At 41.1% G+C, this 25,561-nt stretch overlaps 1 protein-coding gene across 7 annotated transcripts in view; it reads right to left on the bottom strand.

The window, feature by feature from the left end:
- Positions 1–25,561, bottom strand: part of CHRM2 (cholinergic receptor muscarinic 2) — a 193,299-nt gene that overhangs the window by 129,040 nt on the left and 38,698 nt on the right. For 6 of the 7 annotated variants that reach the window (XM_070947580.1, XM_070947582.1, XM_070947583.1 and 3 more), the window contains one exon: positions 19,144–19,279. The exons of the other annotated variant lie outside the window; for it this stretch is intronic. The gene's annotated coding sequence lies outside the window, so the exon portion shown is untranslated. The remainder of the gene's footprint in view (positions 1–19,143; positions 19,280–25,561) is intronic. 7 annotated transcript variants of the gene reach the window in all.

The following is a 25,561-nucleotide window of genomic DNA, read 5'->3' on the forward strand; positions in this document are numbered from 1 at the left end:
CGATCCTTCCCTTTGCAGGTGGCCTGTTTCATGTCCAACTCTATCTCTTCTTACTGTTTTAATTTCAGTCAACAGAAGGCAGAACAAATGTGCTTTGGAACATTTTTTAAATCAAAGATGCTCGCACAGAAAAGGCCAATAAAAGTCAAAATGACACAGGCTCAACAAAGTGAATTTCCAGAATGCAGATTAACCAGAAGAAAAAAAACCCAGAGCAATGAAGGTTATTTGTCTGGGGATATAAAACTGAGATATTTTCATGCATATAGATAGGAATAGGCATATGCATCTTCCCACACATATGCCTATATATGCATTATACCCAAAACACAACTTGAAGCCGTACATGTTTCTTTTCTTTTTTTGGCATCGGCTGAAAGAAAAAAAATGTACACTATTGTTTGAAGAAGAAAGGAATTATTCTCAAAAATCAAGCTTCTTAATAGCTGGGAATAAAGGTAGTTCTCAACACTATCACAATTGGACCAGATCCTCAGTCATTGAGTGAAACAGTCTTTAAGCAAAATGTCACCTGACTGTTACACTCAACAACCACAATTCCAGCACTCCCAGTTGCACTCATTAAGCAATCTCATGGGTTGTTAAACAGATGGAATCTCAGGTAAGGACCAGATAATTTAGTGGGTTGTGGGAGGCCCTAAGAGACCTAGCATAGGCTGTGTGTAAATATAATATCTTTCAATTCAGGGGCTGAAAATCCTCCCACAACTTCTGAAGACAAGCTGTTCCACTGATTATTTGTTCTCAGTGTCAGGAAAGTTCTCCTTAATTCTAAGTTTGAGCTCTCTGATAAGTTTCAATCCATTGCTTCTTGTCCTACCTTCAAGGGCTTTGAAGAATAGGTTGTCCCCCTTTTCTTTGTGACAGACCCTTAGATATTGATAGAGTTATCATGTCAACCCTAGTCCCTCTCTTCATTGGACTAGACTAGACATAACCAATTCCTTCAATTCTTCTTCATATTTTTAGCCCCTAGTTCCCTAACCTTCTTTGCACTCTTTCTAGGATAGGTCACACTGGCTGGCTTTCAACTATATCCAGCTATTGAGTCCTTAATGCAGATGTTTATGAAATACCATTTCAGTACTCATCGCACTATGACTTTCCCAAAACCATTAACTACAATCATTGCTACAATCACCACGACTAAGTAACTTTCATGGATTAGTTTGCAAGGATTCTGAGGCATGCAATAAAAAGGTAGGATGGTAACACCATTTCCAGTAGTTACTGTAAACTGGGAAAATGTGCTAGTTGGTTTTCTTTTGCTCCCAAACAATCTCCTTTATTAGTGATTTCATTCATCTGCAACAGAATAAAAAAAGGAGGAGCTGGTGCTTTCCCTTTCTGTTGGCCTGGCTAAGATTAAACTGTCATCTGATTTCTTTCAGTTGCTAGCATATCATGTGTTATGCCTGATTCTTAATGGACATACTAGGACATGTATTTGCTTATTGCAATCTTTCTCCTTCTCACCTTTTCACTATATTAGCTATTATTAAAAATAAGGACATTTGGCAAAGAAGAAGACAACACATGAACAAAATCAATTTACATAAAGTCAGATCAGTCTCTGGTTACATCTGCCTTCTTTTATCACATCATTTTATCCCTTTTTTATCACTTATAATTTATTACTTATGTTTTATCACTTATAGCTTTTATATACACTGAGAGCTTATCCACTGAAGACAAATTCCTTATGTTTTCAATCACACTTAACCAATAAAGCTATCCTATCCTATCCTATCATGACTATATTTGGGGTTGAGTTTTAGAGCCTAGAGATGGGAACTACAAAAACAAATTCTGTTTTGTTCACTTGATAAATCTTGATAATGTTGAATTCTCCCAGTTCTGTCTCACCTGATATTGAAGCTGGAGGATCGTTTCCAGAGACAAAATACACAGAAACTCATCCCATTGTAAATGAATTAGGTACCTTCTGGGAAGATAGCAAAATGCCAGGAAGACAGATTGAAAAAGAAATGGTAATGTTTCTTGGTTTACAACCTGAAGAAAATCAACAATATAGAAAGGCTGCTTTGTTTTGATAAATGAAAATGTCATCGTAGATGGACTTTTGGGACAAAGTGAAAGAAGAAATAAACAAAATTGACTTAGTGCCATGTGAGAATCTCTCCGTATGTTTATATTGTATGTATATACCAGGTGTCTTAAGAATGGTAAATAGTGCTATATGAGAATCTCTCTGTATATTTATGTGATATGTATATAGCAGATGTCTTAAGAATGGTTCAGAGTAATAATTCACATGTTAAGCTCTATCCTATCCAATTCCAGGTTGTTCCTTCCATATTTATTTATTTTATTTTTTTTGCAATTTTAGAATACTTCTATGACCTTAAATGTGGACATGATACATGCAACATGAAAGAGAAGAAGAGGGAAACCAACAGCAAGATGGACAGATTCAGTTACAATAGCAATGGCAATAGCACGTAGATTTATATACTGCTTCACAGTACTTTTACATCCCTCTATAAGTGGTTTACAGAGTTAGCATATTGCGTCCAACAATCTGGGTCCTCATTTTACCCACCTCGAAAGGATGGAAGGCTGAGTCAACCTTGAGTCTGGTAAGATTCAATCTGCCAAATTGCAGGCAGCAGAAGTATCCTGCAGTACTGCATTCTAACCACTGCATCACTGGGGCACAATGGTGATGGAGGCATCATCAGAAGACATCAGATCAAGAAGAAAATCATCACCATGGAGAAAACCTATTTATGTAGTCATTAAGAATTGAAAACAACTTGATGGCACATAATCAATGACACATGCATCTGCCATGTGCATGGGGAAAACCTATGGTACAAGAAAGGGACATAGGAATCCAACTGCAATAGAGACTAAAGGACAGAAGGCCAAAGGACTTGAAACTTAAGGCTGGAAAAATGCAATATTTATTAACAGCTAATATATAATACATTCCAGGAACCAAAGATTACTCAAAAGTAAAAACAAAAAACACTTTTCATTGTTTCTCTTATAGGGTTGAATTCACACAGCTAGTTGACACCTAACCATCATGAGATCTTGGCTATTAAAAAAATGGACGAGGTGTCCTGTCCTGTCCTGTCCTGTCCTGTCCTGTCCTGTCCTGTCCTGTCCTGTCCTGTCCTATCCTATCCTATCCTATCCTATCCTATCCTATCCCATCCCATCCCATCCCATCCCATCCCATCCCATCCCATCCCATCCCATCCCATCCCATCCCATCCCATCCCATCCTATATGCCTATATAAGCATTTAGAAATTATTTCTATGGAGATAGCTAAAATGATCTCACTGTAATTACACCGTTTGCATATGCTGCCCTCTGTTAACCACCTGGATAGGTTACTTGGATCACTCTCTGATTAGTTCTACTTTCAGTTTTTCCCCTATTAACCAAACTTGCCTAGAGCAAGGGAGGCAATTTTCAGACCTAGATATAAACAGAATTTACGTTGAATTTAAGATGCTCCCTTTAAGAAAACCCCTTAAAGTGATATCTGCCATTAGCACTTAGAGAGAAAGAGATTGAGAGAAAAAGCAAGAAGAGTCAGAAAAAGGGACATTAGAAAAATGGAATGGTTGAAATTGACCTCATTCACTTTTAACTCAGCTTCCATCGATCTCTTTTCAACCACACTCCAAACTGGCTTGCATTATGGTACCCTTGTTGTTGTTGTTAGTTGTGAAGTCGTGTCTGACCCATCACGACGCCATGGACTACATTCCTCCAGGCCTTCCTGTCCTCTACCATCCTCTGGAGTCCATTTAAGCTCACGCCTACTGCTTCAGTGATTCCATCCAGCCACCTCATTCTCTGCCGTCCCCTTCTTCTTTTGCCCTCAGTCTTTCCCAGCATTAGGCTCTTCTCCAGTGAGTCCTTCCTTCTCATTAGGTGGCCAAAATATTTGAGTTTCATCTTCAAGATTATCCCTAAGAATATGGAATTCCAGATTGAAGGAGAGGATGGTAGGAGACACCGACAATCAGAGCTTAACTTCAACACAGAAAACTCTGTGTCCAACCAAGACTTTGAGAAGTGGAATAACCCTTCAACGGGGAGATGGGGAGTGGGAGTGTAATCTATCAAATCCTGAGCAACTTTTATCTTGTTTCTTAATGAAAGGTATAAATAAAGTGTGGGGGAGGCAGGAAAGACGGAGATGTTTGCTTTTATTGTGAGCCCAAAAGCTCTGCTAGCCATCACTCTGCAAAATAAAAACTGTGTGTGACAGGCAATAACCTGTTTCAGCAGTCTTTTTAATGAAGCTGAGATCATTCTCCAGATCTCCCATTTTTCTTCTGCTTCCAGTCTAGATGAGTAGATCTCCCACACACACACACGCCCATGTTGAGCTCCTCAAATTATTTGTATATTTTAGAGAGGAGGGAGGAGGAATTGAGCTCTGATTCACTCACATTGCAAGGACAGCAATGAAAGATAAATCATAATCTACTAAGCAGTTACGAGGGTGTGTGCAGGGGTCTACACATTTTTTTGGGGGGGGAGATGAGAGAGAAAACAATAAACAGATGGAACTCTTTTCAGGCACAGAAAAAGTAAATACTAGCAAATGGATCTCAATATACAGTTGTTTTTAGAATCCCCATTTTTAGTCTATGATTAATTATTTATTTAGTGTATGGCATCAGCCTATAGCTGTGAAGGCGAACCTGTGGCACGCATGCCAGAGGTGGCACCCCAGTTCAGCTCCACCGTGCATGCGCGCGCACCTCCCACCAGCCAGCTGGTCTTCGGGTCTCTGCCAGCACGCGTGGGGGGTAGGGCATGTGAGGGAGGACACACTCACACGCATGGGGGAGGGCGGGACATGTGCAGGGGGCATGCATGCATGCATGGCGGTGGGGTGCATACCCGGGAGCCGCGCACACATTGCATTTTGGGGGTTTGGGCTTGCTCTTTGGGCATTCAGTCCAGAAAAGTTTAGCCATCACTGGCCTATAGCATATGTGAGTTTCTAACCCTTACAATGTAGTCTTCAACTTACAACCACAATTGAGCCCAAAATTTCTGTTGCTAAGTGAAACATTTGTTAAGGGAATGTCATCCCATTTTATGACCTTTCTGGCCACAAGAAAGAGGATGTCCAGCAGCAAGATGGACAGTCTCAATTATAGTAGAGATTGTACATTGTTAAGTGAATCACTTTAATTGATAAGTTAGTAACAGAGTGGGTAAGTGAATCTGGCTTCCCCATTGACTTTACTTATAAGAAGGTTACAAAAATTGATCACATGATCCCAGGACACTGGAACCATCATGAATAAGAGTCAGTTGCCAAGCATCTGAATTTTGATCATGTGACCATGGGGATGCCAAAATGGCAATTAAGTGTGAAAAATGGTCATAAATCACTTGTCCAATGCCATTGTAACTTTGCCTGGTCACTAAATGAACTGCTGTAAGTTGAGGATGATCTGTAACCGTTTATGAAATCTCAGGTCATGGGAAATATCCAATCAAGTTTTTAGAAATTAGATCATTGAGTTGAAATAATACATTACACCAAAAGTGAGAAAATTAAGCGCTAGATGGCTTTGAAGCGCTAGATTTAATAATATGTTAAAAGGATTGAGCTAGTTCTATATTAAAATTTGATGGATATAATTTTAATTTCTACAAATGTCACTCATTTATTCATTATTCTATTTTTCCTCCCTAGATTTTATTACCACTGCTACGTTTTTGGTCATGCTTCATCATATCCTCTAATTGTTATACATGCATTCAGTATATATGTGTCTGGGTAAGTTCAGAAATTAGGAAGAGGTTTTTCCCTTCGTTCCAAAACTTTTTTGCTCATCCCCATAATTAGGATGTTCTGTCTGCAACTTATAATTGCGGTCGAAATCCCTGCCATTGATTTTCTGAATCCCTTTTAAAACCCCAGAGTTAATGACCGTCACTTCATCTTTTAGTAGTGAGTTCCACAGGTGAATTACACATTCAATAATTATTCAATAATTCATTATACCTTCAAGCATTCCACAAAGAGCTCTCTCATGTCCATTCTGATAAACAACCTTTAGCACAGAAGACCCGCAGACTTTCCGCTGGTGAAGTAGTAAAGTGGAAGGCAGAAAATGTCTCTTACACTGATGGGTGGATTGTGCTATTCACCCGAGCATATTTAGATAGTGACTGGATAATCTCCAAAGCTCCTTCCATTTTGCTTCTGTGAACCCTTGATCAATTCTACAATTTTTCAAATGCCAATAAACCACTCATAAATGCTTCAGATCACATTGTGCTTATAATATTCGTGTGTGCTTATATAAAAACAGCCCTTCACAACGAGAAGCCAGCGACACTAATGCTTCAGATGGGGCAATATCAATATCCACAACAATATTATTCTGACATGTTTTTCTTAAAAAAACAAAACAAAACACAATACTATTCCCCAACAAAATGAAAGCAGCAATCGCGTTCCCATTAGGAAATAATCACGCAAAGCCCTCATGTAAATTATTCCCATTACCAAAAACTGCTTTGTTTTGTTTTTAATGGCAAATGTCTGCTTGTGACTCAGAAAGATATCTACACTCTCAGAATTCACCAATATTCTCAGAAACATCATCATGCAAGCTGATATCCTCTTATTTACTTACAAGGATAGGTCAAAAAATAAAAATAAAAATACCGTGATCCAGTTAAAACAGGGCCATAAAAGAGGAAGGAAGAAACATAAATAAACGATAAAGGACAGATATTATTAGTTTATCAAATTCATACGGCCACCTATTTTACAAGAAGTGACTCGGGATAACATACAAGAAAGATATAAAATGTCAAAAAAAAAAAAAAACCCCAGTCATTATTAACATGTTTAAAAAGCATAAACCACACAAGAGATTAGATTAGCGAGGGAGTCATCTCAAGATCTCACCGGTACTCTGAGCCCCCCCCCAAACCTGATGACATAGACAGGTCTTGAGGGACTCCCAGAATATCAATACAGATGGAGCTGACCTCACTTCAATGGGACACTGTTCCATGGCAAATTCAACACTTTCCAATAATAATTTCCCTGAACAGCAGTGGTGTGTTGCCCCCGGTTCAGATTGGTTTGCAAGAACTGGTAGTAAAACCGTCGGGAGGCTCCGCCCACCGACCTCGACGTCATCAGGAAGCTTCTGTGCATGTGCAGAAGTGCACGTGTGTGCACGAGCAGAGCAAGCGAGCGAGCGGCCCCGTTGCGAACCGGTAGTAAAGGTAAGTAGAACCCACCCCTGCTGAACAGAACTTATTTCTTTCCTGAATATATCAGTGAACTAAACTGCTAAAATACACTTTGTGCACTTTGTGCAAATACTTAGTTAGGAGGTGTTCTGTTAGCTACCCTAAAATAACCCTGTAAGGGTATTGAAACTACCATAGACCAGTTGGGTCTATGATTGAAATTCTGTTTTGTTCTGCTTTGGAGAAATATCCCAGCAATTGAAAACAGCAACCTGGGAAACGAAGACCCCAGAAATGCCCAAGTTAATTAAATGGTAATTCTATAAAGGTGGATATAGAGGAAAGCAAATCAATTTTATCTTACTTTTTGTTCCAAACACCTGGGCCATCACAGACAAAGCAGTATGTGCTGGGATTCTTTAAGCAACTGAAATGTGGTCAGGAAAAGCTATAACCATGACTTATTGTGGTCTAGCAAAACAACATTTATCTTATTCTATGAACAGTATTATGTAGCATGTTCAAAACATTTTAAAAAAAAAGGATATATGGTTTCTATAAAGAGCCAACAATACTTTATCAGATACTATTAGGCATGGATGAAAAGCTAATAAAGAAAATATATAGTTATTTATTAAGCCTTAAACTGGAAGAAAAATAAGGGAAAGAAACAATGATAACATGGGCAATTTTTTTTGGATATACTATAGATTTAGATAAATGGTAAAAACTTTGGGATAGAAACTAGAAATTGACAATGGCAACTACATACAAAGAAAACCTGTATAAAATGTTTTACAGATGGCATTGGCCATTGGCAAGGCTAGCAGAGATGTCTAAAAACATGTCCGCCAAATGCTGGAAATGCAACCAGATACCAGGATTATATTATCATATGCGGTAGACTTGCTAAAAGGCAAAAAAAAAAAAAAAAAAAAAAAAATGGATGAAAATACATACATGGCTAGAAAAAAAGACAAAGCAACTTATAGATTTAAAGCCAGAAATATTTTTGTTGGGTATTTTGCCAGAAAAATACAATAAAGGGAATGTATATTTAATATTAAACGTTTTGATGGCCGCGAGAATAGTATTTGCACAAATTTGGAAAAATGAGGAAACTCCTCCAGATGAAAATATAATTTAAAAAATATTACAGTGTGTGGAAATGGATAGGTTAACTTTAAAGATAAAGGATAAAAAAGACACAGAATATTTTTTAACGTGGGATTTGTTTTACCAATGGTTAGATAATAAAAATAGAAATTAGAAGTGGGGATAATATTACTATATATAAGTAAAGATGATGATGATGATGATGATGATGATGATGATGATGATGATTTATTCATTAAACATGAAACTCAATCATCATCATCATCATCATCATCATCATCATCATTATAATTATTACTACTACTACTATTAAAAATGATCCAGACGATACACTGTTTATTGAATACTTATGTATATTAAGGAAAATGTATAAAAAATATAAAAAAACATTGAAAAATGATATTATGATATGATCCACCACTGACTAATTTATTTTTCCCCGAAAGGCTGAAGCAATATGGTACTTTATAAAATGTACAAATGTCAGTGTTCCTTTAAATATTATAAATCTACAAACGATACAGCCAAAAGTTACGACCCATATGAATGTGTGAATATTTAGGATATGTATACAGAATAATCCAGCTGCTGTCTTTAGATGTTTAGATCTTTTAAAAAAATGATAGAACAAAGATGATTAGGGGACTGGAGGCTAAAACATATGAAGAACAGTTGCAGGAACTGGGTATATCCAGTGGTGGGATTCAAATAATTCAACAACCGGTTCTTTGCCCTAATGATTTCTTCCAACAACCAGTTCACCAAACTGCTGAGAAAGTTAACAACCGGTTCTCCCGAAGTGGTGCGAACTGGCTGAATCCCACCACTGGGTATGTCTAGTTTAATGAAAAGAAGGACTAGGGGATACATGATAGCAGTGTTCCAATATCTCAGGGGTTGCCACAAAAAGTGGGAGTCAAATTATTCTTCAAAGCACCTGAGGGTAGAACAAGAAGAAATGGATGGAAACTAATCAAGGAGAGAAGCAACTTAGAACTAAGGAGAAATTTCCTGACAGTTAGAACAATTAATAAGTGGAAGAACTTAAAGCACTGTTAAGTAACACCAGCTGCCTGCAATTACTGCAAGTTCAAATCTCACCAGGCTCAAGGTTGACTCTGCCTTCCATCCTTTCGAGGTAAGTAAAATGAGGACCCAGTTTGTGGGAGCAATAAGCTGACTTTGTATAAAAAAGAACACCACTTGGGGGGGGGCAAAGCCCTACTAAGCAGGTATATACAAAAAGTATGAAGGCTATTGCTTCATGCATTGTAAGCCACCCTGAGTCTCCGGAAAGGGGCGGCATATAAATCAAACCAATAAATAAACTTGCCTGCAGAAGTTGTGAATGCTCCAACACTGGAAATTTTTAAGAAGATGTTGGATAACCATTTTTCTGAAATGATGTAGGGTTTCCTGCCTGGGCAGGGGGTTGGACTAGAAGACCTCCAAGGTCCCTTCCAACTCTATTATTCTATTCTATCTCTTGAACCGCACTGAGCAAAAAAGCCTGTCTTTATCAACTAATATGAGACAACCATACAAGCAGTGGTGGGATTCAGCCAGTTCGCACCACTTTGGGAGAGCCGGTTGTTAACTTTCTGAGCAGTTTGGTGAACTGGTTGTTGGAATAAATCATTAAGGCAGAGAACCGGTTGTTAAATTATTTGAATCCCACCACTGCATACAAGCAATAGATAAATTGCAGGTCCTGAAAGATGGCCTCATAAACTTAGTTGTGATTCAGTAGTATTAAAGTATTGAAGCCCAGGAAGCTAGCTATGCATTGCAAGAGAATGTTTTCCAAGAGGCTGAGGCTTAAGAGAGTCCATGTTTTAAATTAGCTCATGCTTCTTGTACTTTCTTTCATCAAAAAGGATCAAATTTGAACTAAACCCCTATTCATTTCTTATACCTGACGTATGAAGAAACCCCCAGACATGTTGTCCAACTTTGTGACGAACCCAAGATGTACCAATAAATTCATAACCTGAAGCTAACCAGCCAATTTGCAATGTGATACTGCACATACTTTTATTTTATTTTTTTCTATAGTCCTCCTGTATCAAAATGAGTAGGTCAGGGGGAAAGGGAAAGAACATTTTTGAATCTTATATATATATATATATATTCATATATGCAAATCTCATAACCAAAAAAAAAATCATGATCTGTTTGCTAGAAAAGCAAGGTAAGCACTGAACAAAGAATAAAGCTCCAAGCTATGAATAATAGTTTAATAAACTGGCTGTGAGAAGCCACTTCTGTTCTGAACTGAATAATACATTCGCTACTAAAGCTGTTGGATAGATTAAAACAAAAAAAAAAAAGGAGGCGATTTCAGAAAACAATTCAATATCCTTTGCTAATTGCTTAAGAGATGCTTGGACTCCAATATTTTCCACAGCACAAAAGTGTTCTTGCAGTGTCAGCCTTTTAAATACCCCCTCTTTTTCCTTTTCTTTCCTTCTTTTTTTAAAGTACAGGAGCATCAGTGCCTTTGATATCAGAGAACCTTCAAAAAAGGGCTAGAGGAAGGTCAAATGATGATTAAGTAATCAACCTAGTAGATGTAAATAATACTGGCAAGGTGATTGAAACCATCTCCCCACTTACATTTTCACACAGCGGAATCATGTCTGGACATCACTAAACTTTTCCATAACATTACAGTTGTTCATGGGTGCACTGCAAGTAGTCCTCAGTTAACAAGGACTGGCAACTTTGTCACTAAGTGAACACAAAGTGAAAAATCACAGGATTGCTAGCGTACCTAGGATTTTACTTCAGCTTTCCTTTGCTTTACAGCAGGGGTGTCAAACTCATGGCCCGGGGGCCAGATTCATCACATGCTGGCCACGCCCACTCCCAGTTTAGTGAAGGGGGGGAAAGTTGAGATACGTCATGTGACAACAATGTGATGAGGTAAGTTTGAGACCGCTGCTTTACAGCATCAGAAGGACACAACCCCAATGGCCATGGATGAACCCAAATACTGGGGAAGATTTCCAAAACTTGACTCAGATATAAGAACAAATCATATAGTGCTTTTTCCCTACTACTCCACTCTTAGGAATGCTCACCCCACTGTTGGGACAATTATCAACAAGGGAATTCATGTCTGTAGTTATATTCATTGCAGAGGAAGGGATTACAAGAGAGTAAGCAAGAACACAATGGGGAATAGACATCAAAAGGCTGTGCTAGGACCTGCAGTTTGCCTAGCTCATTCATGGCTTCCAGCTACTTGGGAAGAATACTGAAGCCTTTAATGTGAAACTGATTAGGGTCTTGTCAGTGTCAGGCAGCAGCAGGAGCCAGCAAAGAGTTCTAGGGGAAGAATTAAGGTCACAGAGTTGAGCTTGGATTAGCACTTTTTAGGGAAGAGCTGCCGAGGAAAAAAAAACAGCTCAAGAAAGGATCTCTTATAAGGGGAAGGATAAAAATGGGTCAGGCACAGGATAAGCATGCTAACTGACAACAATTTCAAACACGTGGTTTAGAGGAGACACCACAAAGGTTTTAAATGTGTCATTGGTCACAAAGTTACTTTTTGATCACTATCGTAATTGAAAATGAGCGCTGTCTGAAGCTGCCACTTAATGAGGACTACCTGTATTCCATTGTACGTTTTCTGAAATGTATCGTCAGAGTTAGATGCAGCAGCCAATTTTCCTCATTTCAGCGTACAAAACATATTGAGGGATATGGAACCAGGTGTCTTTTCTTACTGACCAATTTCAAACACTTCCTCCTCCCTCTCCATAAAGTTAGAGATCAGATCGCCAACAGCTAGTTACTTTCAGTTATAATATTTTATAATATTTTACAAGATCTAGTTGCTACCACAATCAGGACAAGACTGGTGTCCTTCCTCTCTGGGCTAATTTCTTTCCAAATGTTTTACAGTACAAGTAGTCCTTGACTTACGACCACAATTGAGGCCAAAATTTATGTTGCTAAGCAAAACATTTGTTAAGGGAGTTTTGCCCCATTTTACAACCTTTTTTGAGTGATTCATTGCAATTGTTAAGTTAATAACATGGTTGTTAAGTAAATCCAGCTTCCCTGTTGACTTTGCTTGTCAGAAAGTTGGGAAAGGTAATCACATAACCCTGGGACTCTGCAACCGTCATAAATGTGAACCAGCTGCCAAGCATCTAAATTTTGATCATGTGACCATGGGGATTCTGCAATGGTCATAAGTGTGAAAAACGGCCATGACTCACTTTTTTTCAGTGCCGTTGTAACTTTGAACAATCACTAAATGAGCTGTTGTAAGTGAAGGACTACCTGTATTTCACTGTGTTTTTTTTTTTAATTTGAGAGATGCCTGAACTGAATATGAGAGGTGGGGCAGCCAACCTCAAATCAGATTTGTGTAGTAATTTAGCTGCTGGATCAGGACAAGAGGGATCTAGGTTGTTGTCTACCCTTAGCCACATAACTCTTCTCTCAAACCTCAGCTAATTCTAGAGGTTATTGAGAATTAAAATAAGAGTCAAGAAAACATTGTCTGGAGCTCAGGAAGAAAAAGTGGGATACAATCTAGCAAGAAAAAACATAAATTAGGTGTGTACAGTCAGATTCCCAAAGGTGACTCCACTCAGTTCCTGTTTCAGTGCTTGGATTAGTGCACAGGTATCAAACTCATGGCATCATGTTGCAATGTATCGTGATGTTTTTCCCCTTGGGGTGGGCATTACCTGTGTCGCATCCGGCTCACAGGCCGCCAGTTTGACACCCCGGACTAGTGGATATTTTCCTTACTAGTTGGTCATGGGTGAAGAGAAAGGGCAACAAATCCAGACATCATTAATTAATTTATTTATTTATTTATTTATTTATTTATTAGATTTTTATACCGCTCCCTCTCCCGAAGGACTCGGGGCGGTGCACAGCCAAAGTTAAAAACATACAATATAAACTATTAAAATACGTTTAAAACAGAATTAAATCTAAAATGGCTCCCCAATTTAAAATGCCTTACCCATACCCCTATAAAAAGACGAATTTAAAATTTAAAAATTTAAAATTTCCACATTTAAAAAGGGGGAAGATTTAGGCCAGGCCAGCTTGATAAAATAGAAAAGTCTTAAGCGCGCGGCGGAAGGTGCGCAGATCCGGGATCCTACGTATCTCCGGGGGGAGCTCGTTCCAAATCGTAGGTGCCCCCACAGAGAAGGCTCTCCCCCTAGGGGCCGACAGCCGACATTGTTTGGCCGACGGCACCCGGAGGAGCCCCTCTCTATGGGAGCGTACTGGCCGGTGGGAGGCTATTGGTGGTAGCAGGCGGTCCCGTAAATAACCAGGTCCTAAGCCATGGAGCGCTTTAAAGGTGATAACCAGAACCTTGAAGCGCACTCGGAAGACCACCGGGAGCCAGTGCAGCTCGCGCAGGAGAGGTGTCACATGGGAACTCCATGCCGCTCCCATCACCACCCGCGCGGCCGCACTCTGCGCCAGTTGGAGCCTCCGAGTGCACCTCAAGGGGAGCCCCATGTAGAGAGCGTTGCAGTAATCCAGACGAGAAGTAACGAGGGCATGAGTGACTGTGTGTAGGGAGTCCCGATCTAGATAGGGACGCAACTGGCGGATCAGGCGAACCTGATGAAAAATCCTCCCGGACACGGCCGTCACATGCTCTTCTAACGACAGCCGTGAATCCAGGAGGACACCCAAGTTGCGAGCCCTATCCGTGGGGGCCAGTGATTCGCCCCCAATAGTCAGCGATGGCATTAGCTGACTATATCGGGACGTCGGAAACCACAGCCACTCAGTCTTGGATGGGTTGAGCCTGAGCCTGTTCCTCCCCATCCAGATCCGTACGGCCTCCAGGCACTGGGACATCACTTCAAGGGCATCGTTGGGGTGATCCGGGGTGGAGATGTACAGCTGGGTGTCGTCAGCGTACTGATGGTACTCCACCCCAAAACCACGGATGATCTCGCCCAGCGGCTTTACATAAATGTTGAACAAAAGGGGCGAGAGGACCGATCCCTGCGGCACCCCACATATGAGGGGCCTCGGGGTCGACCTCTGCCCCCCTGTCAACACAGACTACGACCGGTCGGAGAGAAAGGAGGAGAACCACCTTAGTACGGTGCCTCCCACCCCCAACTCTTCCAACCGGTGCAGCATGATACCATGGTCGATGGTATCAAAAGCCGCTGAGAGATCTAACAGGACCAGGACAGAGGAACAGCCCCTGTCCCGAGCCCTCCAGAGATCATCAACCAACGCGACCAATGCCGTTTCAGTGCTGTATCCAGGCCTGAAACCCGACTGGAACGGATCCAGATACGACGCTTCATCCAGGTACTGGGGAAGCTGTCCCGCAACCACACTCTCAACAACCTTCGCCACAAAATGAAGGTTGGAGACTGGACGATAATTAGCCAATATTGCCGGGTCCAGGGAAGGCTTCTTGAGGAGGGGCCTCACCACCGCCTCCTTAAGGGCGGCGGGGAAGACACCCTCACCCAATGAAGCATTTATAATCCCCTGGAGCCAGCCTCGCGTCACCTCCCGGGAAGCCAGCACTAACCAGGAGGGACACGGGTCCAACAAACATGTGGTCGCGTTCAATCTACCCAGAATCCTGTCCACGTCATCTGGGGTCACAGGATCAAACTCATCCCAGATAACAGTCTCAAGACCTGCCTCCGTCACTCCCGCTGGATCTACCCAGTCAGAGTCCAGACCTTCCCGAATCTGAGTGATTTTGTCATACAGATACTGAACAAAGTCCTCGGCTCTTCCCTCCAAGGGGTCCTCCCGCGCTTCCTGGTGGAGCAGGGAGCGGGTCACCCTAAACAGGGCGGCCGGGCGATTATCTGATGACGCAATAAGAGCAGCAAAATGCGTACATTTTGCTGCTTTTATCGCCACTAGGTAAGTCCTAATATGGGATCTAACCAGTGTCCGGTCCGATTCAGAAAGACTAGCTCTCCAACTACTCTCTAGGCGTCTTTTCCGGCGCTTCATCTCCCTCAGCTCCTCGGTAAACCAAGGAGCAAGGCGAGATCCGCGCCGGGTCAGAGGCCGCAAAGGCACGACTCGATCCAGGGCCCCAGCGGCCGCCCTATCCCAGGCGGCCACTAGGTCTCCAGTCGAGGCGTGAGCCAGAACCTCAGGAATTGGCCCAAGCTCCGTCTGGAACCTATCGGGTTCCATCAGGCGCCTGGGGCGGTACCATCTTATCGGTTCCGCCTCCCTGCAGCGGGGTGCCGCGGTACGAAGGTCAAGGCGAAGGAGAGAGTGATCCGACCATGACAAGGGCTCGATGACTACATCCCCTATCTCAAGATCACTCAACCACTGTCCAGAGACAAAAAGCAAGTCCAGTGTGTTTCCCCCAGTGTGCGTAGGGCCATGAATTAGTTGGGTCAGATCCATGGCCGTCATGGAAGCCATGAACTCCCGAGCCACCTCAGACGTCTCGCCCACGGACGGCAGGTTGAAATCCCCCATGACCATAAGTCTGGGGGTATCAACCGCCACCGCAGCAATAACGTTGAGTAGCTCAGGCAGGGTTGCTGCCACGCAGCAGGGAGCCAGGTACGTGATCAGCAAGCCCATCTGAACCCCATGGCCCCACTTCACAAGGAGGGACTCACAACCAGCTGTCTGAGGTACAGTGGTCTCCCTGGGCCTAAGGCCTTCTCTAATAATAACCGCTACTCCCCCGCCCCTCCCTTGTGACCTCGGCTGATGGAATGCGCGGAAGCCTGGTGGGCACATTTCTACCAGAGGGACCCCTCCCTCCGGGCCCAACCAGGTCTCCGTAATACCCGCCAGGTCCGCTCCCCCCTCCTGAACAAGATCACAGATGAGGGGGGCTTTATTTACTACGGACCTGGCGTTGCACAACATCAGACGAAGGCCCGGGCCGTGAGGATCTGTGCAACCTGGCAAACGGGTGGAGCCTTGGGGGCCGGAGCACCCTACCGCTTGGAGACAGCGGGTGCGTGCTCCCTTAACATGATATGGCCCCCTGCTCCCGCCATATCTACCCCTCCCACTCACAGTACTGATGGTAAAAACACAGTCCGAACAAGCTCGACCCCCTCCATTGCCCCCGGGTCCCCCACCCGCCCCGCCGCGCGTCGTGGCCGGGCCCGACCCTCCCCTTGGTGGGTTATCCCCCAAACCCACGCCCCTAATTCCAATACCACCCCCCCTCCCCCCCTCCCCAACCCCCTTAAAAGGTTAGACATAGACAATTTTAAAAAACCCCGCAACCCCCTCTTTGCGACATGCCACCTCTCGGGGTTCCAAAGCCCGTCATCGAGGTAGGCCCTCGATAGAGTGGAGGGCCAAGCCTGCGAGAGGGGGGAGTCTCGCAGACCAAGAAGCTCCGCTGCTGAGTACAGTTTGGTCATAGTGGCTCGCCATGACCATATCCTAAGGGTCCTAAAAGGACAGGGAAGAAGGTAGGGAAATGGGGAATCTCACACATAATTCACAGGACCACAGGACCACTGTGAACCACTGATTAATCACTTAAATGATAACAGATGGCACCAGGGGTGAAATGCTCCCGGTTCGGACTGGATCACCGATCCGGTAGCGATGGCGGCGGGTGGTTCTGAGAACCAGTAACAAAAATCCCTGCGCCCCCCCCCCCCACCATGCCCAGCTGAGCCACATGATCATCAGAGGCTTTTTTTTTTTTTTACTTTTAAAAGCATTTTTTCTACAACCTCTTCGGATGAAAAAATGCTTTTAAAAGTAAAAAAAAAAAAAGCCTCTGATGATCGTGCAGCTCAGCTGGGATCGTCAGAGGCTTTTCAAAGCATTTTTTTCTGAAACCTCTTGGCCAAAGAGGTGGTAAAAAAAATGGTTTGAAAAGTCTCTGACGATCCCAGCTGAGTTGCCTGATCGGCAGAGAAGCTTTTCAAAGCATTTTTTAAAAAGCCTCTCTGACAATCCCAGATGAGTTGCCTGATCGGCAGAGGCTTTTCAAAGCATTAGAAAAAATGCTTTGAAAAGTAAAAAAAAAAAAAAAAAAAAAAGTTGGCCACGCCCACCCAGTCACCCCCCACCAAGCCACGCCCACAGAATCGGTAGTAACAAATCTTACATTTCACCCCTGGATGGCACAAATGTAGATCAGGAGAATCCCATTCAGCAGTGACACAATTGAGACAGGGCTTGGGTTATGCTGCCATTGTTTTATGACACTTCAGAAATGGGTGGACTGCATTTTAACTCAAGAAGAAAAATGTTGTTAATCACTAACTGGTGGCAACAATGTTAGGATGTGGGAACTTTAATCATCTTTTTTTTTAAAAAAAAAATACCTCAGTGACTTTGATTTCTTTCTGCCTTGTCTCTTTATCCTGGATGGATGGCCATTACAGCGATAGGGATTGTACAACAGACAAAATCTACAGCTCTCAAACTATGTTCAGGCACCCGTATTTGTGTGCACATTACAATACAATGGAGCCTCATCTGATATTCCAGATGATCACCGGATTACAGATGGGAAAGAATATGAAATAACTCATCTGTGTTGTTTCACCATTTCGAATTAGGCACCTTAAGAACTGGAAAATAAATATACATGGCAGAGATACTGAGGTGAAATAGGACTTTTAGACACAAAGCAGGCATTATTAATTTTTATCTTGGTGAAACAAACATATGGAGCTGTCAGAGATTGAAAATCCACATTAAAAATAATTTCCTCACAATAATTACCTCTCCAAAGAACCTAACATTATTTTTTGTGCCTACATCCAGCCATGTATTTAAGAAGAGGAAATTGTCAGAGGCTCCTAACACAGAGGGTGGAAGGGCATCCAAAATCTGATCCACTTTTGAAATGCCCAAACGCATGACTTTTTCCAAGTCAATAAAACCATCAAATTAAAATATAATTCCTAAGCTTTTTTGCTGTCACAAAAAAAAATAATAATGAAGGGGCGGAGGGGAGGTTAGATTGTCATTGAAATGGACTTTCTGCTCCTAGCTCTTAAAAAGACCTTTGATTACATTTGAGTAACTTGCAGGTTTCTCTAATGCACCATCAATAAGTTATGGCCGATGAAAGGCAACAAGGCAGAAGACAGACCAAGAACATTGGTTTGTGTGTGATAACGCAAGCTTTTTAAATCAGACAAACCACCAAACTGGACCAACAAAAGAACTTGGCTTGTTATCACTGGCTGCCAGGGCTTTGCCTTGGCACTTCAAATCCTGTCTGAAACACAGGCAAGCTTCTGGCATATTGTGTCTGTGTATGCAAGAGTAAAGAATTAAATTAAAGAGGAGAGTTTCTCCTGAAGGCAAGTCCATGTGCTCTGCGCAGTAAGTTTCCTCAGCATTGTATGATCAAACAACAGCAATGGTGCTGCAGTGCAGAGAGGGTATTCATTTAATAGCACAGAAACTCTTGTTTTTCAGTAAACAAATCCCAAACAACTAAAAGGGCAGCCGATGGGAAGAGAAGAAAGGCTATCAAAATAAGTTGTTCCTATCTTTGTTGCTGCTGTTCCTTTTATTTATTCTTCATCTTCAGAACCAAGCCCTTCTCACCCAACCTTTTCCCTCTTTCTCAGGCTCTAAGTAGTAACATGACACAACGAAAGAAAACAGTGGCTCTCCTGGGATAAGGTGGATTTTTCAAAGCCAGGAGAAGACACCTGGGATTCCCCCGTGTGTTCATTGTGTGAACCCACCATTAAAGCTAGAGCAGCATGACCTCATGACCAAAGAAAAGCAGGAATAATTCAGGAAATCAGGATTGCATTTGATCTTTATTCATCTCACTTGCCTTTGGAGAGTTGTATTCGGTGATCTTCTCCTCTTCTACAGATACAATGACTGGCATCTTTCTAAATGGACTTGGGGAACGAAGGCCACGCATCTCTTCCGCATCGTGGCACCATCGGTTCTCCCGAAGCACTCATCTGTAGTACAGAAAACACATAACTGTGTATGTGTGTGTATGTGTTTGAGAAACTGCAATAATCTGTTTCAAGAAATGGAGATTCTGACTCAATCCACGGGTCTAGTAACAAGTGTGCAATTGCTGTGCAATAATTGTATTCAGTATGAGGTTGACTGAAGATAGAGGGGGATATTGGATTTTGCAATTTTTAAATTTCTGTATTGGTTGTGAATGGGGTGAAAAGGCTCAGCAGTTAAAGACATGGAGCTTGTCAGGTGGAGAGCTGATAGCCGGGGTTTGAAACCCAAGTGCCACATAACAAGGTGAGCTCCTCCTGTTACTTGCTCCAGCTCCTGCAGTTTGAAAGCATGCAAATGCAAGTAGATTAATAGGTGCCACTTCAGTAGGAAGGTAACAGTGTTCAGTGCACCTTTGATATATAGCCATGCTGGCCACATGACTACCGAAATTGTCTTCAGACAATCCTGGCTCCCACGGCTGAGAAACAGAGATGAGCACTGAGCCCTAGAACTGGACACAACTGACAGAGAAATCTTTACCTTTATTAGTTGTGACACCAACTAAGATGTCTGTAAAATAAGTAGCCTCTAAATCTATGGGTTGGAGGAAGAGGAATAATCCCAATCAGTTTTCTGGGTTACTGGTCTTCATACCACAACTTCTGACTGTCTTTTTCAGTTCCTACAAAGAGCTCAGCTTTATGATGGTTAAACCCAGGTCAGCTTTATGGTGCTTAAACTCTTTTTTCTGAAACTCCCTTCCCCAGAACTATCTCTGACCACAGAGTGTTACAGTTCCTTGCTATTTTGATGAAGTAATGGATTGTAAAAGCTCTAACATATTTGGGAGAGAAAACAATCCTTCTCCAAATCAAAAGTTTATCATTTGAAAAATCCTGGGGTTCCCCCCCACTCTCGCTTTGCCTAACATCCCTGCTCACTAGGGCCCCCAGGAGTTCGAGCTCAAAACACTTCAATCAAAGTCAGAACAATCAGCTTCAAATTTGGAAGGTGGCATTTTGAACACACAATGTTTCAACTTTAACAAGTTTTACACATCTTTATCTGTTTATCCAAGTCATTAATGGAAATGTTGGAGCAGAAAGTCCAGGTCCGATATCGCTGATACCCAGTCAATACTAGAAGCACATTATTGGTGAGATGGGTGGCTTATATATTTAATTAATTGATAAACACCTCCCAAGTCAGCTAGGTCTGCTTAATTGCCAGATTCTCCAGGCCATCCTTACATGGCTTACTCACCAAAAATGTCATGGAATACTTTGTAAAATGCTTTTCTAAAATCAAGCTATATTATTCCCCACATCCACTAAAAAGGCTGGCTAGTCAGAACATGATATAAGGTTAATGTCTAGTTATGATGTCTTTTTCCCTCTGTTCATTCATGTCTGATCGTAGGAGGCTGCTTGGAGAAATCCCTGCAGTTTTCTTGGCAAGTTTTTTTTTTTTTTTCAGACGTGATTTGGCATTGCCTTTTTCTTAGGACCAAAAGAAAGTGACTAGCCCAAGCTCAGCAAATTACGTTTCTTCCCAAGTGGGACTAGTATTCATGATCTCTCAGTTTCTCGACTAATACTTTAATCAACTGGCTATATTACCTCATTTTAAGGAGTTTAAAGATCAATCTCTTTATGTTCTTCTCTAGAACTTTCTCAAGCATTGGTGTTAGACTAGTAGATTTTTCTCTGGATTCTCCTTTTTCTTTCTCAACATAAGGAAAAAATTTGCTTTCCATTAATGGTCTGTCATTTCAGCAGTCCTCAAAGTCATGGTTTGGCCAGCTTCAGTAACCTAGATGTAATTAATCTGGCACTGAAGATTTTTGTATTATCACTTTCTGCCAAGAAGGTTGGCAACCATTAAAAGTTAAATTCAGTTCAGGATCTAGAACTGGCTGAATCGCAATTGGGACTTGAAGTTCCCCCATCACAAAAAAAATTCAATATTTCTATATTGAATTTGTTTGGGTGGAAGAAAGTCTGCCTGTCACCATAACATTTTCTCCCTTCAGCTGCTTAAAAGTGAAAGGATAAAGGAGATTTTTTTAAAAAAAAAAGCCAATCAAGAAAATAATTAAGGTTTATAATATTCAGTGAGGAAAGATGGAGAACATCCAGTCTGTTTCCTTAACAGGATAACCTCAGTAAAATGGCTGAAATTTGGAGAAGTAAAATTTTACATTAGAAAATATCAATAGCACTTAGACTTATATACTGCTTTATAGTGCTTTACCGCTCTCTCTAAGCAGTTTCCCTCAACAATTTTACTGACCTTGGAAGGATGTAAGGCTGAGTCAGCTTTTAGCGGGTCAGAATCAAACTGCTGGCAGTCGGTAGAATGAGCCTGCAATACTGCATTCTAACCACCGCGCCACTATGGCTCAGTGCCAAAAGCTAAATTTTCAGCACAGCTGAATATTTATCCTAGTTACATACATATATATGTATATATATAATATGCATGAATCAAGTCAAAGATGTTCACAAACCATGTGCAGATTTATTCTTGTTTTCCTCCTTTCCTGAAGGTAAGTAGTTAACCTTTGCCAGCCACAAAAGTACCATCTATAAGTACCGTATATAATCCATTCCTCTCAGAAAGGTCTGAAAAATTATGTCATTTTTCACTGTCGAGATCAGCAATTTGTCCAAGACAAATATAAATACACAGAGATAGGGTTGTATAGATAGACATTTAAGATAATAAATTATTCAGTTTGAACATCCTTTTCTAATTCTCAGTATTTCAACTTCTTGATTTAACAAAAAAAAAAAATACTAACTAGCTCTCTGAACAGTATGTTGTTTCTAAAAAGTACAGGATGTTTCTATTCTACTAGAATTCTGCACAGACTTTTTTAGCACCTAGCTGTAAAAGACTTCACTGAAGTGTAAAATTCAATAAATGTTTACTAATAGGATACTTCCTTGGTTCTAGTAGAATATTTGTAATCCTGGACAATCTTTCTTTAAAGCAACTGAAGATGAAGCAGAAGCATGAGACATTAGTGGCAGGGGTGAGCTGCTGGGGGTTCACAGGGGTTGAGGAGAACCTCTAGCTAAGATTCTGTGTGGTTCAGAGAACTCCCAAATCCCACTCCTGGCTGGTTCCACTCCACCCTGCCCACCCTGCCCCTCCCAGGAGTCCCCACATGGCCTGTTTTGATGCAGGTAAGTGCAGGATGCGCGTGGAGGCTCGGGGAGGGTTAAAAATGGGCCTACCGGAAGTTCGGGAAGTCCGTTTCCAGCCTCCAAAGAGCCTGGGGAGGCAGTTTTTACCCCCCCCCGAGGCTCGAAAAAAGCCTCTGGAGCCCGGGGAGGACAAAAACGCCCCCCACCGTGGTGACTAGGCCACGCCCAGCCAGCAACCGGGCAGAGAACCCCTTGTTAAATTTTTGAAGCCCTCTCCTGATTAGTGGTGATCATAGTTCCTTCCACTTTGATTAGAAAATGGTTCAATAATTATCAGTATTTGGATCAGAACTTTCAACAGTTATATATGGTACCAGGAACAAAAATTAATCAGTTGAATTTGCTAAACCAATCTCTCTTATTTTGGTCCTCTAACTGCAGGGAACATTAGCTCCTCAACAAAATAACTGGATAATAGAGGAAAGGAAATTGGAAAAAAACATGAGCTAAGTGAGGGGAGCCATTTAATGTTTGAGGGATCTTCTCAACTCTGAATCTTAGAAGATACACAAGGAACCTGTTTCTTGTTCTGTCCCAAACAGTGTGCCAATCATGCTATTACTCATATGATACTCGTTTCATTCTCTCTTCTTCATAATTTTGAATTAGAGCGGAATCCAGAAGTTAATGAAGCATAAATTAGCTCAGATTATTTTCAAATGCAGACTAAAATCTCTAATAATACTAGTTAAATTGTAAGTGCTCTTCACAACTTTAATTGTTAACTAATTGACTGCAATGGGGAGAAAACTGTTTTCATCAAGGAGAAATGTTTGTGTGCCCTTACCGCTCTATTCCTGGACTTCTTCCTTGCTGTCCTTTCAAAGATTCTTTGATAGAAGTCAGTCGGTACTAATACTAGTCAGTATTACTGAAACCACTCCCTCTTTCACCTGGATTTTCTCCTTCCTTACTTAAAAGTATGTATACTTTCCCATGCAATGCAGCACAAATCTTTTACAAGCATATGAGCCTGTTCACTTTCATCTCTCCACCTTCAACTATGTCATATATTTTCTGTTTTTTTAAAACAGTCTGCTATTCTTGTTCTGGTGAATTAAATCATTGGATGATCTAGTTCAGAATTGGCTAAAGGTCCACTCCAACAGGTGGCAGCTCCTTTCCTGTTCTTGGAAAAATCTTATTTCCTTTTTACGTCTGTGCCCATTTATGCATGCATGAATTTATTTTTAGATTAACAGGATGAAGGAAGGATAGTTATGCTTTAAACAAACACATAATATTTGTAGTTGGAAGGAGGTATGGTGGTAATGGTAAGTAATAGCCAGCAGGATCTTACTCATCCAAAACGTTCCTTGCCAATAAGAACCCTCCTATCATATTGAAATTTTCTTTATTTCTCAGGATAGCAAAAATCCAAAGAAAACTAGTCTTCTCTTCTCCAAGCCTTTCTTATTTCAAGAAGTAGCAATCCTTCTAATCATTAAACACTAACACATGAAAACATAGGTACCATTTAAAAAAAAAAAAGATGAAATTTCACAATATACCCATGAATTACCCAAGAATGGTGCCCTGGATTAAAAGATGGACAGGATAAGAGCAATTGAGCTGACAATTAATCCAGACAAGAATTTTAAAGATAGGCAGAAACCTCAGTCACGTATCATACCTGCATACTGGGAACCATTCCTCCTACACTGTCCCAGAATTTCAGGTGTAGCTGTCACAAAAAGTATTCTTGCACAGTTGAACGTCATTTGAGACATTTCAGAATAGAATAGAATAGAATAGAATAGAATAGAATAGAATAGAATAGAATAGAATAGAATAGAATAGAATAGAATAGAATTCTTTATTGGCCAAGTGTGATTGGACACACAAGAAATTTGTCTTTGGTGCATATGCTCTCAGTGTACATAAGGAGAACAAAATACATTCATCGAGAATAAAAAGATACAACACTTAGTGATAGTCAAGGTTACTAATAACATATCAAATTGTATTAGGAAACTAATAAAAACAATATATATTGAAAGATACAAGCAACATGGTTATAGTAATAAGTGGAAAGAAATAGATACAAGTAAGGAAAAGAAGAATAATAGTAGCGCAGACTTAGTAGATAGTTTGACAGTGTTGTGGGAATTAGTTGTTAACTAGAGTGATGGCGTTCGGGAAAAAACTGTCCTTGTGTCTAGTTGTTTTGGTTTGCAGTGCTCTATAGCATTGTTTTGAGGGTAGAAGTTGAAACAATTTACGTCCAGAATGTGAGGGATCTGTAGATATTTTCACAGCCCTCTTTTATAAACTTTTTAAAGTTTATCTAGCCTCTCAACCATCTTGTCTAAATGACACCTAGATGTAAACATTTAAAAGCTTCAATTTTTTATTTTTTTTTTATTTGATTTATATGCCGCCCTTCTCCGGAGACTCAGGGCGGCTTACAATGCGCTAAGCAATAGCCTTCATAGTGTTGTATATTTATACAAAGTCAGCTTATTGCCCCCACAACTGGGTCCTCAATTTACCTACCTTAGAAAGGATGGAAGGCTGAGTCAACCTTGAGCCTTGGCGAGATTCGAACCTGCAGTAATTGCAGGCATCTGGTCTTAATAACCAGCTTAATAACAGGGTGCCTTAGACCACTGTACTACCAAGGCTCTTGTGTTGGTCCACAATGTAAATATATTTTGCTGTAGACATTGATGAAATAAATCAATAAAACAAGATAAATAAGGTTGCTAACTAACACTTATTATAATGTTTGTACTGGTTGCTAATTGTTATTTGGACCCAATTCAACGATGGAGTAAGATATAAATTACCTGGAATCTGGCTTCATCAGAAATCACAATCTCATTACAGCTACCTGATTATTAAGCTTAGAGACAAGACCTTTTGAAGACGCCACAGATAGGATGACGGACCATTTGCTGGGCATGTAAGAAAGGGTTTCTTTTGTGTTGCTGCCAAACAGTAGAGCACTTTCCTTTGGGAACTGTGATTGCTCTACTTTAGGAAACAGTCTATTTTCAATTTAGATTCTTTTTAATTAGAATGTTAAAATGTGGTTTTAAAATACCTTTTAGTGGTTTTTTAAAATGC

The sequence above is a fragment of the Pituophis catenifer genome, unplaced genomic scaffold (genome assembly GCF_029215685.1).
Source record: "Pituophis catenifer annectens isolate HBS135680 unplaced genomic scaffold, rPitCat1.0.hap2 SCAF_7, whole genome shotgun sequence".
In the NCBI taxonomy this organism is placed as follows: Eukaryota; Metazoa; Chordata; class Lepidosauria; order Squamata; family Colubridae; genus Pituophis; species Pituophis catenifer.